Source organism: Macrotis lagotis, chromosome 1, assembly GCF_037893015.1.
Source record: "Macrotis lagotis isolate mMagLag1 chromosome 1, bilby.v1.9.chrom.fasta, whole genome shotgun sequence".
NCBI classification, from domain to species: Eukaryota; Metazoa; Chordata; class Mammalia; order Peramelemorphia; family Peramelidae; genus Macrotis; species Macrotis lagotis.
In genome coordinates this window covers 518,927,682-518,945,781 of record NC_133658.1, presented here as the reverse complement: position 1 = coordinate 518,945,781, position 18,100 = coordinate 518,927,682, and positions in this window count along the sequence as shown.

Genomic DNA, 18,100 nt, shown 5'->3' with positions numbered 1-18,100 from the left:
AAAGAAAAGGCCCAATCCATTATGAGAACCATTTTAAGCACTAGGTACTGGACACCAGGGCTACAAAGACCAAACAGAGCAACACAGTCCTTGATGTAAAGGAGCTGATATTCTACTGGAAGGTTACAAAATTGGAAAGTACAGAACCAGGAATAAGACCAAGAGTAGCATTTATAATAACTAGCAATTATATGTTGCTTCAAGATTTTCAAAAGCCTTACCCATATTATCTTATTTGATACTCATAGCAATTCTGTGAAGTAAGCACTATTTTCTCCCTATTCTATGGATGAGGAAACTGAAGGTGTGAGAGGTTCAGTGTACTAGGGCAACCCAACTAGGGGGTCATTTGTCCAAGGTAAAATTTCAGTTCCAGTTTCTCTGACTCTAGATTCGACACTCTATCCACTGGCGTACTTAGGTCTTCTGACACTTTCCATGATGCACACAAAGTACTTTTTTCCTTATAATTTACATTATTGTTTAACCATGCCATTTACTTACTGAAACATGAAGGTTTCAATCAGTTTTCAAGGAAGGTCTATGTCACTCATGTAGTTTCATAAGGAAATAGAGAATCCTTTACTGAAAGTGAGTTTACCGGATGGTTTGTGTTCATTTTACCACCCTATTTTCCCTAGAAAAGCACACAGAACAATGAAAGAATCATATTTTTACTTAATATCTGTTTGGATTTGTCATTTTCATTGATAATGAATATTGGGACACCTTGCAGTCCTTTACTCCATAACATATAAAGGAATTATTTCTCCTTTCCATTATGCATATTCAAAGTACTTATTGGAGAACAACATTCTTAACCCCCTCCCCCCTGCCGCTTTTATGACAGATTGGTTAAGTCTAAGGACTCTTTTGCTAAATAATGATTTTTAAGTAATGTAGGATGCTTAGGATTACAAAGGAAACCCATTATATTGAAATATAGTTATTAACATATTTTTTTAAAAAGCCGAATTCACAGACCTGGCTTAAGAGAGGAAGAGATGTGGAGAAGGAAGTGAGGTAAAGCAAAGGAGAGATCATGCAAAGAAAATGGGATGGGAGATAGACAGACAGAGACAGACAGACAAAGAGAGAGACAGAGTTAAGTAAGGGAGAGAGTTAAGTAGAGATAGAAATCTAAAAAAATTAAGTAGAGATAGAAAGAGAAAGAAGGAGAAAGAGGAGGGCTACTTGCATCTCTGACACTAGCAACTCTCCTATCTTTTTGTATTCTGGTAATTATTTTATAGGGACACCTTATGAAAAAGTAATGTATCAAAAATAAATCATAAAAGGAAACTATTCTCCTGTAGTTTATAGTTAGGGAGCTATGAAAATCTATTGGAGAGAGTCCTAATTTTGATGGGAGTATTTAGGACACAAATTAATCTGTGCCTATTTAAGGAAATTTACATTGACTTTTTCTGCCTTTGTCTCTCCTCTTGTTCTGTGAAACTTTGAAAACTTAAAAATATTTGAAATGTAATCTTGTTATCTCAATTTCAGGCAGGCAGATCAGCACATACTGTACTCTATTCTTACCCTCCCTCCCTCTTCCTCCAATTCTCAGGTCAGTAATGAATGCAAAATTGACTAATTGAAAACATTTAAGTATCATTTCCCTCAAAGCAACCCCTATGAAGTTGTGCTGTAGATAGAAAACACAATTGTACTTTAATTCAAACTCAGCATTGCCCCCCAGAATCTTCAAATTGGAGGGGATCTCATAATTTCAGTAGTGACTTGTTAAGGACCACTTATACAGCTTACTGAAAGTGTCAAGCTTTTTTTTTTATTTCAATTTTATTTTAATTTCTGTTCTGAATTCTCAGTCCCCTCCCTCACTCATTTAGAAGGCAAGAAAAAATTATAACTATACATAGTCGTGCAAAATACATTACTTCATCAGCCATGTCTAAAAAAATTTAGAGGGGAGAAGGAAGAGTAAGAATGGGGGATATTATCTCGAATTAAAAAGGAGCACAAGGAAGAACTTTTACAGTGAAAGGAAAAATGGCAGGGATAAAGCTTGGAACTCACTCATCTAATTTGGTTCAAAAAGGTGAGTATCATACTTACAAAACTATATATGTATATATATATATTTATATGTATAGAAAACACACACACACATTTCACATATTCTCAATTAGATTATAAGTCTGTCTTAACTGACAGGAAAGTAGGAGAGGAAAGGAGATAAAAGAAAGGGTTGTGTGTGTGTGTGTGTGTGTGTGTGTGTGTGTGTGTGTGTGTTTGTGTGTGTGAAAGATGAATCAGAAAGACAGTGATCAGAAGCAAAGTAGACCTTTGAGGAAGGACAGGGTAAAAAGATAGGGCAAAGGATAAAAAAAAGAAGATAATAGGGAAATTCACAGTTAGTAATCATAACTGTGCAAGTGAATGGGATAAATTCACACATAAAACAGAAACAGATATCAGAATGGATTAGAAACCAGAATCCCACAATGTAGTTTTTACAAAAACACAATTGAAATAGAGAGATAGACACAGAGGGTTAAAATAAGAACTATAACAGAATATATTTTGTTTCAACTGAATAAAAAAGATAGAAGTAGTAATCATGATTTCATACAAAGAAAGCAAAAGCTAAAACAGATCTAATTAAGAGAGAGATAATTAGGAAAACTACATTTTGCTAAAAGGATAGTATTGAAAATGAAGTAAGAGCAATACTAAACCAAATGGCATAGCATCCAAATTCTTAAAGGAAAAGTTAAATGAACTAAAAGGGGAAATAGCAAAACATTAATAGTAAGGGATCTCAACTTTCCTCTCTCAGAAGTAGATAAATCTAGCTATGAAATAAATAAGAAAGAAGTTAAGGAGATGAATGAATTTTAGAAAAGTTAGATATGATAGCCCTCTGGGGAAAATTGAATAAGAATTGAAAAGTTTACCTTTTCTCAGCTATACATGGCATGTTCACAAACATTGACCATGTTTTAGAGCCTAAAAGTTTTATAAACAAATGTAGAAAAGCAGAAATATTAAATATACCCTTTTCAGACCACCATACAATAAAATTAAATTTTAGTAAAGGCTGTGGAAGTATAAAGATGAACTGGAAACTAATCTAATCCAAAATAATGGTTTTGTTAGAGAACAAATTATAGAAACAAACAAGAAATTCATTAAAAATAATGACAACAATGAAGCAATATGCTAAAGGTATAAAAGATGTAGCCAAAGCATTAAGGACAAAAGTGTATCTCTAACTGCATATATCTGTATAAGAGAGAAAGAGCAGAGCAATGCAACTAAAGAAAAAATAATGAGAAGAATAAATTAAAAATCTCTAATTAAAAACCAGAAGAGAAATTCTGAAAATCAAAGGTCATAAAATTGAAAATTTTTAAAAAATTGAATCACTAAATAGAACTAAAAGCTGAATTTATGACACAATTAAAATAGATAAATTCATAGGTTAATTTGATTTAAAATCAAGAAAGAAGAAAACCAAGATAACAGCATCATAAATGAAAAAGTAGAATGCATTGCCAGGGAAGATGAAATTAAAGCAATTATTGTCATTTATTTTGCCCAATCATATGCCAATAAGACTGGCAGTCTAAGTGAATATTTGAGAAAATATATAAAATGCCCAGATTAACAGAAGGAAAAATAAAATATTTAGATAAATTTATCTTAGGATAAAAAAATCAAATGAGGCACAAACAATCTCCTTGAGAAAAAATTCTCAGGACCAGATGTATTTATGAGTCAATTATACAAGCATTTCAGGAATAATTAATTACAATATTATATAAAGTATCTCAAAAGATAGGAAAAGAAAGAGTCCTATTAAATTCCTACTATGACACAATTTTGATATCTAAACCAGGGAAAGCAAAAAAACAGAGAAAAAACAACTATAAACCAATTCACCTAAAAATATTGATGCAAAATAGTACAATGAAATATTAGCAAAGAAATTATAGCAGCATATCACAAAGATCATACATCATGACAGGTGGATTTTATATCAGGAATGCAGAACTGGATCAATATTAGGAAAAACCAACAACAAAATCAATGTGATTATTTCAATAGGTTTTTTTTTGTAAGGCAAATAGGGTTAAGTGGCTTGCCCAAGGCCACACAGCTAGGTAATTATTAAGTGTCTGAGACTGGATTTGAACCCAGGTACTCCTGACTGGAGGGCCAGTGCTTAATCCACTAAGCCATCTAGCCGCCCCTCAACAGGTTTTTTTAAAAAAAAAAAAACCTTTGACAAATGGTGACATCCATTCCTATTAAAAACATTACAAAGCTGCAGACTAAGTGAGCCTTTCTTAAAATAAGTATTATCCATATAAAACAAGGATAAGCATTATCTATAATGGGGATAAACTAGAAGCCTCCCCAGTAAGATCAATGGTGAAGCAAGGATATCCATTATCACTACTATTATTCAATATTGAGTTAAAACAACTAGCTATAGCAATAAGACATGAAAAAAATTAAAAGAATAAAATTGATGAGAAAACTATCACACTTTGCAGATGATGTGCTGATATATTTAGAACATTCTAAAGAATCAACTAAAAAGATTGCTGAAACAAACAAAGTTTAAGGATATAAAGTAAACATACACAAATCATTAGTATTTCTTTATACTCCCAGCAAAACCTAACAAGAAGAGATAGAAAGTGAAATTTAATTGAAATCAACTATAGACAATATAAAATACTTGGGAGTCTATCTGTCATGACAAATCCAGGGATTATACAAGCACAATTACAAAAAACTTTTCACACAAATAAGATAGATATAAACAATCTGAAAATATTAATTGCTTATGAGTAGGTAGAGCCAATATAATAAAATAGACAATTCTACCTAAGTTAATTTGCTTATTTAATGTCATACCAATTAAACTACCAAAATCACTTTATAGAACCAAAAAAAAAGTAGAAAATTCATCTTGCCCTTAGACTAAAAGGGTAAGAATATCATGAGATTCAATAAAAACTAAAAACTTGAATGAAGGTTAACAAGCAGTTCCAGATTTCAAACTATATATATTGCAAAGTGATAATCATCAGAACAATCTGGTACTTGCTAAGAAATAGAGTGGTGGATCAGCAGAATAGATTAGATACACAATACTCAGTAGTAAATGACCATAGTCATTTAATAAATCTAAACATGCAAGCCTTTGTGGCAAGAACTCATCATTTGACAAAAATTGCTGGAAAAACTGAAAATGGAGTGGCATAAATTAGGAATAGACCAACATCTTACACTGTAAACTAAAATAAGGTCAAAAGTGAGTAAATGATTTAACCATAACAAATGATATCATAAGATAATTAGGTGGGCATGAAAACATTTATCAATCACATCTATGGGTAAAGAAGAGTTTTTGATCAAAAAAATAGAGAAGATAATTGAAAATAAAATGAAAAATTCTGATTACATGAAATTTAAAAAGTTTTGTCCAAAGAAAACCAATGCAGCTAAAATAGAAGGAAAATAGGAAACTGGGGAATTTTTTTTTCCCTCAGGCCTCATTTCTCAAATATTTTGGGTACTGAACCAAATTTATAAAATAAAAGGCATTCCTCAATTGATAAATGGTCAAAGGTTAGAGAAAGGCAAATTAAAACAACTCTGAGGTGTCACCTCACATCTATCAGATTGCATACCATAACAGAAAATAAAAATGATAAATGTTGGAAAGGATATGAAAAAAATAGATTCATTAATACACTGGTATAATCATTCTGGAGAGCAATTTGAACCATTTTCCAAATTGCTATCAAACCATATACATCTTTTGACAGAGCAATACTATTACTAGGTCTGCGTCCTAAAGAAATTTAAAAAAGAAAAGGAAAAGAAAATATTTTTGCAAAAATATTTTTAGTAGATCTTTTCTGTAATGATAAAGAATTGGAAATTGAAGGACTGTTTATCAATTGGGGAATGACTGAACAAGTTGTGGTATATGATTGTGATGAAATATTATTGTGCTTGTAAGAAATGACTAGCAGACTAGTTTCAGGAAAAGTTGATAGGATTTATATGAATTAATGCAAAGTCAAGTGAGTAGAACCAGAAGAACATTGTAATAGAAGAGAGATGAAAGGATAACCAACTATGAAAAGATTAGTTATTCTGATAATGACTCAAGATAACTCCAAAGGACCTATGATGAAACTACTATCTAGTAGAGGCACAGAGAACTGATGAATTCTGAATACTTTGAAGAATACTGTTTTCAATTTCTTTATTTTTTTTTTACTTTTTTAGTGTATTTTTTCAACATTAATACTATGGAAATATGTTTAATATGACTTCACATGTAACTTGGTGTCATATGGTTTGCCTTCTCAATGGATGAGTAAAAGGGAAGGGAAGAAAAGAATTTGTAACTCAAAAATTTTTAAGTAAATTTTTTAGTATAATTGGATAATATTTCATGAAATAAAAATATAATTTAAAATATAAAATGGAATTCACTTTTTACAAATGTCTAAATTTCTCTATCTTAAAAAAATAAGAAACCATAAGGCAAAAATCATAACATGATTAATAATATATGAACAGCTGTTTTGTAATTTTCCTACATTTTATACACAATACTTTAATGGAATAGGGGCATCTAAATAAATACTTTTCAAACAATGATTCTTGTTCTTATATGTTTTGAATCACTTCCTTACATATCTTAGATAAAAGATCAGAGAGCTGATTCAAAGATTTTCTCTTCAGTTAACTATTTCTATTCTAATTTTAACTGAATTGATTTTGTTTATGTAAAAGCTTTTCAATTTTACATAATAAAAATTGTTCATTTTCTTTCCTATAAAACTCCCTGACCATCAAGTTAAGAACTTTATTTTCTGTGCATAGTTGGAAAAAAAAAAGATCTCTGCAATTGCTCTGGGACCTACAGAGAACTAAGTTCACTGAATTTGGGGCTTGTGGTAGATACCATTTTTTTTATGTGTGCCTTAATAAATTTTGTACTCTATAAACCAAATGAAGAGTACATTAATTCAAATTAATTATTTGGATAAAATTACGAGGAGGCAGTTTGATGAGGTGAAAAGAGAATTACACACCTGAGTTCAAATCCTGATTCTACCACCAACTATATTAATTTGGTTAAATGATTTAAACATCCCAGGAGCTCTGTTTTTTCATCTGTAAAATGAGAGATTTGGGTTGGAGAGTTTCTCAGCTCCCATCGATTCTACTTCACAGAATCTCTTTAATCTGTCTCTTTTTCTTTACTCACAAAACCTCTACTGTGGTTTAGGTCTTTACCATTTATTGTTTGAATTATTGAAGTACCTTTATTTAAAAAAATTATCTTTTTTATATTGCCTGTGTTTCTTCTTAGACTTCTTTCCTTTCCCCTCCAAGAGAGTCAATCCTTCCAACAAAGACTTTTTTTTAAGAGGAAGAAGAGAAAAAAATCAATATCTTGGAAAAAAACCTGACAATATAACAATATATTCAATGTTCTACCCCAGAATACCTCAAATATTTGCAAATTCATTAGGGAGCAGGGGGTGTTTGGAAAATGTCTTCTCATATCCTTATATCTTTTCTTTGGGTGCAAGTTTTATCTTTTATAATCTTTCAATATTTTAAAAAATCATTTTGGGATTGTTGTTTTTTCCATTTACATTGTTTATGATATTTCCTTGGCTCTACTTATTTCATATTTATATTTCCATGCTTCTCTGCAATCATATTTGTTGTTTCTTTCATTTCCATTTTCAGTCATTTATGATTCTTCATTACTCCATTTGAGATTTTCTTGGCAAAGAGACTGGAGTGCTTTACCATTTACTACTCCAGCTCATTTTACAGATGAGGAAACTGAGGCAAATAAGATTAAATGACTTGCCCAGGGTCACACAGCTAATATGTGTTTGAAGCCTGATTTGAATTCAGGATGATGTCTTTCTGACTCCAGACCCAGTACTCTATGACATAATAATATTATATCATATTTATGTACCCTAATTAGTTGGCCATTCCTCAATTCAGTGACATGGTTCATTGTTTTCAGTTATTTGCTACCACAAAATTAGTTATATTTTTATCTGTATGATATGCACTTAGTTTCTTAAGTGGTTCTTCTTTCCCTTCTCCTCTTTGTCAAATCCATCCTTCAGACAAATTTCACATTTCTAGGCCTAAAACAGATTTGACCCCCAACATCCTCCTGTTCCCATAAAAATCTTCAACAATGCCCAATATGTTTAGTTAAATTGTCTAGATATCTTTGTACATGTACTGATGTATTCTGTGCATGAGATTCTATTTTCCACTCTTACATTTTTTAATGTTTCCCTAAATCTGGCATTTAGACTCCTGTATACAGAGATTCACTTGTTTCCATCAAAACACAGCTTGGGATCTTACTATATAAAGCCTTATCTGATCCTCCCACAGTTAATATTCATTCTCTCTTTAAATTATTTTGTATATAACAGATGTGTTCTTATTTGTTATAATATTATAGGTTATAATCTCCCTGAGGGCAGGGGATTTTTACTTTGTCTTTTCCTCAACCAGAACAGCATATTGCACATAGGAGGAACTTTCTTAATGATTTTGTTGTTGTTTATTTGGAATTCTATTGAATAAGGTCTACTGTGTCCCCATTAATTAGCAATTTGTGGATCTGTAGTCTTGAGTAAAACACAGTTATTTGCTATGCTGGTCTAGGGTCTGGCACAAATTGAGTTCACAGAATTTGATGCCTCTGGTCGACACTTTTTCCTGTGCATGCCTCAATAAACCTTGCTTCATTCTGTAATTGTAGGTCTCCTGTGTAGTCACCTCTTGCACCTCTTAATTTGAATTCAAACTCTGATTGGCTTGTTCACCAGACTAATGCAGTAGAAAATATGTTAAATGACAGAATCAGGATGCAAAACAGATTTTGACAGGCTCGAATGATAGGCTGAATATAACCAGATGAAAATGAAAATGGATAAAATTTAAGACCTGAACTAAGGTTTAAAAAGTCCACTGTCTAAGTAAATGATGGGAGAGATTTGGTTAGAATTGCAGTATATATGGAAAAAATCTAGGATTTTTGGAGGCTTAAAAGTAAGAGATTTTTTCAAAAAAGGTGTCTCAGGAATTTTTCCTGGATAATGATTATAACACAATAATTATTGGTAAAAATTATAATAATTCACATTGTTCTAGTCTTTACATTGTAGAAAGTATGTTTTATTAAGGGAAATAATAATGTCCCTTGAGGTTCTGTCTTGAGTTCTCTTCTTACTTTATACTATTCTACTTTACTTGATGATCTCATCAACTCTCATGGGTTTAATTATCATTTCTATGTTGATAATTCTCAGATCTACTTCAGATCTCAAATCTACCTACTAGATCCAATCTCAACCTCTGTTCACTTTCAGTCTCCAATTGCCTCAATCTGGAGGTTTAGCAGACATTTAAAATTCAACATGTGCAATATCCAACTCATCTTCTGCTCTAAATCCTTACCTCCTTCTACCTTCTCTATTACTAATGAGGATTACACCATCCTCCCAGTTCCTCAGAATCTAAGCCTAGGAGTCATCCTGGTTCCTTGCTATCTCTCACCCACCATATCTAATCTGTTGCCAAGGCAGGTTGATTTCTCCTCTTTGGCATCTCTCTTATGGGTTCCCTTCTCATCGCTGACATTGCTGTCACTCTAGTGACATCCCTGGACTATTACAATAACCTGATAATGTGTCTAATTGTATGGGGTTTCTTTCCTCTTCCCAAAGTGATTTTCCTTAAGCACAGGTCTAACCATGTTGTTTCCCATGCTCAATACATTCCAGTACTTCCCTAAATACCTTCAGGGTCAAATACAAAAATGCTGTTTGGTATTCACAGTCCTTCATCATCCAGTCCTCTCCTTACTTTCCAGTTTTCTTCTACATTACTCTCTGACACACACCCTTTGATGCAATGACACTGGTCTCCTAGCTGTTCCACAGACAAAACACTCCAGCTCTTGTCTCTAGGTATTTTCACCAGCTCTCCCCATGTCTGGAAGGCTCTCCTTCCTCACTTGTGTCTAGAAATTTTCCTAGCTTTCTTTAAGTATCAGTTAAAATCCCAAATTTTACCCAGTCCCTCTTTATTTTAGTGATTCCCCTCTTTTAATTAGTTCTTGTTTATACTATTTATAATTTGCTTTATATTTATTTGTGTGTATTTTGGCTTTCCCATTAGATTATAAACCCCTTGAAGGCATAGGCTTTTACCTCTTTTTTTGTATCCCTAGCATTTACCACAGGGTCTGACACATAATAGACCCTTATAAATGTTTACTGATTAAGAAAATGACTAAAACATCTGTATCTTTAATGACGAGCTCTTCTCTTGCTTATGCCCCAAAGAAGATAGAAAGATCAATCAAGGAACTGATAGCTGCACCTTCTGTAGCCAGAAGCCACAAAACAGGAAGAACTTGAAGTAAAAGCCCTTTGATTAGGAAATGCTTGAACAAATTATTTCATGAATGGAATGGCATATTGTTATAAATAACAAGGAATGTAAAGAATGTAGTGAGACATGGGAAAGCTTGAGAGATGCAATATGGTGGGTTAGAGAAGTCCCACCTTTAACACACACACACACATACACACACACACACACAGAAGCACCATAGACACACAAGAGTCTGTGTATTTTATTTCTCTATGTCCTAGGCTACTCTCTACAGCAATAATTTACAGATCAGATGAAAATTTACACCACAGAGGAAGCATCCTTACATCAGTGAAATCACATAGCTATCAAAAAAAGAGCTTTTACATTGTCCTTTGGATCATTCTTTTTAATTATTAATAATCATATTTCATCACAAGAAACAGGTTGCTGTTAGCATTATAGGATCATATATAGAGAGAGAGCTGGTAGGGACCATGGATGTCCTTTAATCTGACCCTTTTGTTTTAAAGGTTGAGAAAAGTGAGATCCAAAGGGAAGGTAGGGACGGCTAGGTGGCATAGTGGATATAGAGCACCAGCCCTGGAGTCTTGAGGACCTGAATTCAAATCAGACCTCAGATATTAATAATTTCCCAACTGTGTGGCCTTGAGCAAGCCAATTTACCCCATTGCCTTGCAAAAAAAACTCTAAAAAAGCCAAAACAAAACAAAGGCAAGATAAAGATTATATAAATTATGTATGTGTGTATACATATATATAATTATATACATATAATTATATACATACATATATATATATATATATAGGTAAGAAACATTAATCCACTAAATCTGAGTACAAAAAAATTGAGTTGTTAATCTGATTATTATTTTCATATTTGTGGCATTTTTTGTTTTGTTTTTGTAATAATCAAAAGGGAATTTTAGGGCTGTTGGGTTGATGATCTGTTTTGATTCTTTTCTCCCAGGTACTCCTCATCACCAGGCTGAGAAGAAAGATGAAGAGTAAGGAAAGAACCTATAGGAAAAAGTTCCATCATCTTGAATGCAAGAGTAGTTGGGGAAGGGGAAGGAGAAGCAAAAGAAAGAAAAAGCCTTCATTACATATGCACAAGAGGCTAGGCAATAGAAGAAATAAATGCTCCAGAAGTGAAACTGAGGCAAGAAGCAGACCCAGAATTTGAACCCTGGTCCCTAGTCACTCTATTTTCTGCCATTGCATTTATTGTACTGTTATCCATTTATGGGGCAGGGGGGAAGAGAGAAAATTATGCTCGGAAAAGGTGCTTACTGAGGCCTGATAAACATTCTTTCCTTCTCTATCTAATAAGAACAATTTCAATGGAATATCAACAAGCAGAAACCCAATTGGAATTTGACCTTTGATCATATATTACTGTGGATTTTTGTACAATGATATGAGGAAGACCACAGGTTTGCAATAATTTTTCTGCTTTCTATCTACCTCTGTTTCTGTTGCTACATGTGCTCAGCCTAAGGTGAACCTTTCCTATTTTATTAAAAAATGAGAGGGGGTGAAAGTCTAACTTAATTCCTTTAAAGGTGGCTAGAAATACATGACAAATTCTGCAAAGATTTTTGTAGCAACTGTTCAACAGAAGGAGTCAATGGGAGACTTGTTCTGGAGCAAGGAGTGAATGATGGGACCCTCAGTCACAAGCCTTCAAATTTATTCTCTCTTTGTTGAATTTTACAAAGGACATTTCCCCATGAAGACAAGATCTTTTGTTTTTTTATGAACTCATTTTAATTGTGAAACCAGTTGTTGGCTTGCCTTAGTCTCTTTTCTTACCCTGGCAGGTGCCTGAGGGGAACTTGTAAGTGAACTCAATCATTTATTATACTGTTTCCTTCTAACATACACACACACACACACACACACACACACACACACACACACACAACACTTAGTTTTTGTGTCATTCTACTCTTAGACTTCTCAAACATTTCTACCAAGGGAGAAAATTGTGATTGCAAGGATTTAGGTATGACATTTATCATTATTATTATTATTATCATAATCATCATCATTATTATTCCTATTTTACAGATGAGGGAACCAAAGCTGAGATTAAATGATTTGTCCAAAGTCACACAATTGATATGTTCATATAAAGTAGGATTTGAACTCAGGTCTTCCTGATTCCAAGTCTAGAACTTACTATGCCATATATGTATAAATGTATTTCTCACATCTTTTTTTATTGTCTCACAACACTATGAGGTAGGTGAGGTGAGGACTATTATCATAATCCAGGAAAATGTAAACTTTTTAAGATTAGGACGGGGAGGCTAGGTGACACAGTGGATAGCGCACCGGCCCTGGAATCAGGAGTACCTGAGTTCAAATCCGGCCTCAGACACTTAATAATTACCTAGCTGTGTGGTCTTGGGCAAGCCACTTAACCCCATTTGCCCTGCAAAAATCTAAAAAAAAAGAGTAGGAGACACTTTCATTTTAGACCTTATAGCTCCATCAACCTATTTTGGTACTTGATGCCATTATAGGCCCTTAATAAATTTTTTTATTGAGTCAAATATTTACAAATAATAGTAATAACAGTTCATATTTATAAGACATTTTCAAGACTAGAAAATGCTTTAGATGAATTATTTCATTGATATAACAAATCCTAGGACACAGATGCTATTATTATCCCCATTTGACAGACAAGGAAACTGAGACCTGCAGAGGTCAAGTGACTTGCTCAGAGTCTCACAACTATTAAGTAATAGATTCAGAATTTGATCTTCACATCCAGCACCCTAGTCACTAGTGAAGAAGTCAGCTATCATAAGGTAGCATAGTGGTTAGAGCACTGGACATCTCTGGGTTCAAATTAAGTATCAGAAACTTACTAGCTATGTGACTCTGGGTCAGTCATTTAACTTCTGTCCACCTTATTTTCATCACTACAAAATGGTGATAATAATAGAACCTGCCTCCCAGGGTTATAATGAAGACACGGTGAAACCTTAAAGAACTATATATGTTAATACTAGTTCTTATTGTTACTATCATCCATGCACTGAAGGTGGTTGCTTGGGATAGAAAGGATTCTAAAGAATTGTAGGAATTTCTACACATAAGCAAGAGACAGTCACCTTGTTTAAGTGACAAAATGACCAGAGAAACCTGCCTGGATTCAGGAAGACCTGAGTTCAAATCTTTTTTCAGCTATGTAGCAACTGGCTAACTGAGCAAATCACTTAACCTTTGCTTCAATTTCTATGAAATGGAGATAATAATATCACCAACCTCACAGCGTTGTTTTAAGGGTCAAATGAGAAAATATTTGTAAAGTATCTGGCACCTAGTAGGCACTAAGTAAATATTAGCTATTATTATTAAGTTGGATTTAAATTGCTTTTAAATAATGGTTAAGAATTACTTCTCCCCCCCCCCCCCGTGGTCTTGTTAAGGAAAAGAATGGTAAATCTCTTTCTCTCTTTTTCAATTACTCCCTTTCCCACCTCTACCTGACCGAACTCCAAACCGATTTAAAGAAAGCACTTAGAAAAAGAAGTGGGTGGGGGGGATGTAATCCCATTCAGTTCGAAGCAGCTTGTTCTTGGCCAGCAGAGAAATACACTGAGAACTCTGCCACGTAAGAGTATCTTCAGAAAATTTCTTGGTCCAATCAGTGTCCAGACTAGTCTGGCCTCTATCCTGCAATTTCCCAGAAAGACTAACTCAGCAGGTGCTTTTTCTTAATCTAAGAGCTTAGATTTGCATCACCATCTGTGTCTTAAACAAAGACCCCATCTGTACAACGAACTTCAGCTAAATCAGGTGAAACAAAAAGACTTGTTCGATCTGGCTCACTGTAGCTTATAAAGGCAGTACTTATAGCAGAGGAACCGGTATTACTGGGTTTCCACTACTCATCCACCTTGGGAAGATGGGCCTTTGAAAATGGTATTGATGAAATTTCTGTCTTATCTGTTACAGCCATAGAGAAAAGCCTTGCACCGGAGAACTGGGGCTCATGTGACTTTGGGCAAATCACTTTTAAGAACACAGGATTTACAACTATCATTGATTTGGCTCTTCTTGGCAAGACAGTGATCCAAGATAGTTTCAGAAGAATTATGATGGAAAATGCTATCCATATCCGGAGAAAGAACTGATGGAATCTGAATGCAGACTGAAGCATAACTCTTCACTTTTTTTACTTTCTTTCAGGTTTTTTCCTTTTTGTTCTGTTTCTTCTTTCACAATATGACTAATATGAAAATATGTTTTGTATGTTGCACATGTATAACCTATATTGAATTGCTTGCTGTTTTGAAAATTTGGAACTCAAAATCTTTTAAAAAATGAATGTTGAAAATTGTTGGAAAACAATACCACTACCACACAGGATTTAGAGTTGAAAGATACCTTAGAGGCCATTTGATACAACTCCAACATTTTGCAAAAAAAGAGAAAATAAAAGTTCAGGAAAGTGAAGTGACCAGCCCAAGAATAAGTAAGTAGTGAACCAGAATTCAAAAACAAATTTTCTAGTTCAAAATCACCTATCTGTTCTATTACACTATGTTGTTTTCCTATAGAATTGAAGGGATTATATCAGATTGGCAAATTGACAAAAAATAAAAATGACAGTAGTTGAAGGGATTAGGGAAAAAAAGTACATTAATGTCTTTTTTGGTGTGGCTGTGAAATGACCACTACTAAGCTTATATTCAAAAGAGATCAAAGAAAAAGAAAAATGTCTTATGGGTATGAAAGGCATTTTTATAGCAGCTGTTTTTGTAGTGGCAAAAAATATGGAAACTTGAGTGGGGGCAACTATCAATGGGATAATGGCAAAATAAATGAATTTAATATAATATGCCTAACTTCCAGGATATATGAGCAACAAGATGGAGGAAGAGACATTTTTTTCTGAACCCAATGCCCTCTCAGTTATCTCCAATAAGATAAAGTATGTGCCAATGATAAAAAAAAAGTAACTTCAGATTTCTCCATGGTCTAGGAGATCCAGAATTCAAAAGAAGTTTAAAAAACCTCTGAAGCACCCCATGTTAGTTCTTTCACACCCCTCTTTCACTCCTCCCTCACTTCTTACTCAACTTTCAAGGAGGCTGCAGTAGCAGACCCAAAGACTAAACAGCAGCTCACAAATCTATCCACACATAACAGTCTTCCTCCCTTTCTTCAGCGTGATAGAAGTTTCAGGCTGGGGAAGTTTGCACAAGTCTTCCTGGGGCTACATTCCCATAGTACTAGTGGGACAAAGTTTTGAATTGTCTTTCCTGGCCAAAGAATAAAGAGCAGAAGAAATTGCAATGTATGTATGTAGGGGTGGTGAGAGGGAGTAGTCTGCAGCACTCTACTTAGCCTGGGGGGAAAAGCACAGCATCCAGATGGGACCACATCTGATCACCTAAAAGCCACTTGGAGCAGAGACCTAGGCTGGTGAACAATTAATTGTACAGTGTGTGGGGAGACCTGAAACACTGAGATCTAACCCCTAAGAAAACCACCATCAGAGGGGATAGTTGGAAAATGAATAGGGGAAAATCAATGTGGGGGATGGGGAAAGATTAAAAAAAGTTTTAAAAAATAAAACTAGTAGGGCAGCTAGGTGGCTCAGTGGATAGAGCACCAGGTCTGAAGTCAGGAGTACCTGAGTTCAAATTCGACCTCAGACACTTACTGATTACCTAGTTGTGTGGGCTTGGGCAAGCCACTTAACCCCATTTGCCTTTCAACCGCCCCAAAAAATTTAGGGGTGGCTAGGTGGCACAGTGGATAAAGCACCAGTCCTGGAGTCAGGAGTATCTGGGTTCAAATCCAGTCTCAGACACTTAATAATTACCTAGCTGTGTGGCCTTTGGCAAGCCACTTAACCCCATTGCCTTGCAAAAAAAATCTAAAAAAAAAAAAAAACAAACTAGTTGAAAGGGAGAAAAGGAAAGGAAAATCTAGTTGACTAATTGAAATGGGGAAAGAAAGTAATAAGCAAAACCCCAAAGAGAAAGAAATCACAAGCAAAAAGAGAAGATGAGGGATGAAGGTAAATGTCAGTGGAAATAGATACACCTTAAAAAAATTAGGATAAAGTAACTGAAGGAACATAGTATTGTGCCACAGCAGAGGAGATAAAAATATCATCACTTTAAAAACAATATTAGAGATGAGGAAAATGAAAACTCAATTCTTTAACTTCAATGTAAATGGATTAAATAACCCAATCAAACAAACAAACAAAGAAACCAACCTGTGACAGATCGGGTAAGAAAATCAAAACCTATAATCTGTTTCTTACAAGAAATATTTTAAAAATAAAGACATATATACAAAGTGAAAATAAGGGGATGAAATACTATTGTGCCATTAAAATAAAAATGCACTAGCAAAAGGGCAAGTTTCCAAGAGAGATGGGAAGACTTGTATGAAATGATGCAGAGTAAAATGAGTAGAACCAGGGAAACAATTCATACTGCAATAAAAACACTGCAAAAATTAGCAATTCTGGTCAACCTTCATAAAGAATGATATCAGCCGGGTGGCTAGGTGGTGCAATGGATAGAGCACTGGCCCTGGAGTCAGGAGTAGCTGAGTTCAAATCCAACCTCAGACACTTAATAATTGCCTAGCTGTGTAGCCTTGGCCAAGCCACTTAACTCCATTGCCTTGCAAAAAAAAAGAAAAAAAAAGAATGATACCAGCAACCTGATAGAGGTGAGGGACTAAATATATGAGTGAGACACACATTTTTAGAAATGACCAATAGGAAAAAGTAAATGAACAAAACAAGGAAGTTAGATTTGAGGGTATCTGTTGCTTCTGTGAGATAATGCTAGCTAACAATTTTTGAGTATCTCAATGTTTCAAAATTCTTTGCATAAGCCTTATCTCATTTGGTTTTAGGATAGTAGAGATTGAATTGAGAGGTGTCTTTGTGTGTGTGTGTGTGTGTGTGGTGTGTTTTTAATGGTGTGGAAGGGGGGAGGACTGTATACAGAACTCTCCTGGAAATGTTTATAGACTAGAGGGACATGGTGAATAAGAATTTAGAGGTGTTGGAGATGAAAATTACCTGTTTCTGGACATATTCCAGATGGCTAAACTCTCTGAAAGGATAAAGCTGCTAAGCCAGAGGAGCTTATGACTGGACCCTTTAAGAGGAGAAACATCATCTAGTTCACTCTTTTTCTTTGACCCTCCAGGTGAACTCTTAGACTTCTGGTGCAGTATATGGGATGTGCTGGCCCTTTCCTAGTGCAATATTATGGTGACTGGTCTCATGTGGTATTAAAATAGGTGAACTCTACAAGGGGAGCCTCTATTTGAGTCCTCTGATGCCTTTAATACTTTGTGTTTCCTTTATTAATCAGATAACCAAATATTATTTGGCCTATAATTTCCTCTGTCTCTAATTTTTTCAAGTTATTATATTTTTATTTCTTCTGCTGCAAACAAAGTAATATGTTCTTTCAATTTCTTTAGCTTTAAAGGTAGATATGTCTAGGTTAAGAGGTGACCTTGTGAGTTCCAGAGGTTCAGGAGCTAAATGGTAACCAGGAGAATTTCTTCATTAAAGAATATGACTACCTTGGGCAGGAGCATGACTGGGAATTTTTTGGAGAGTACTTAGAAATGAGCTGAA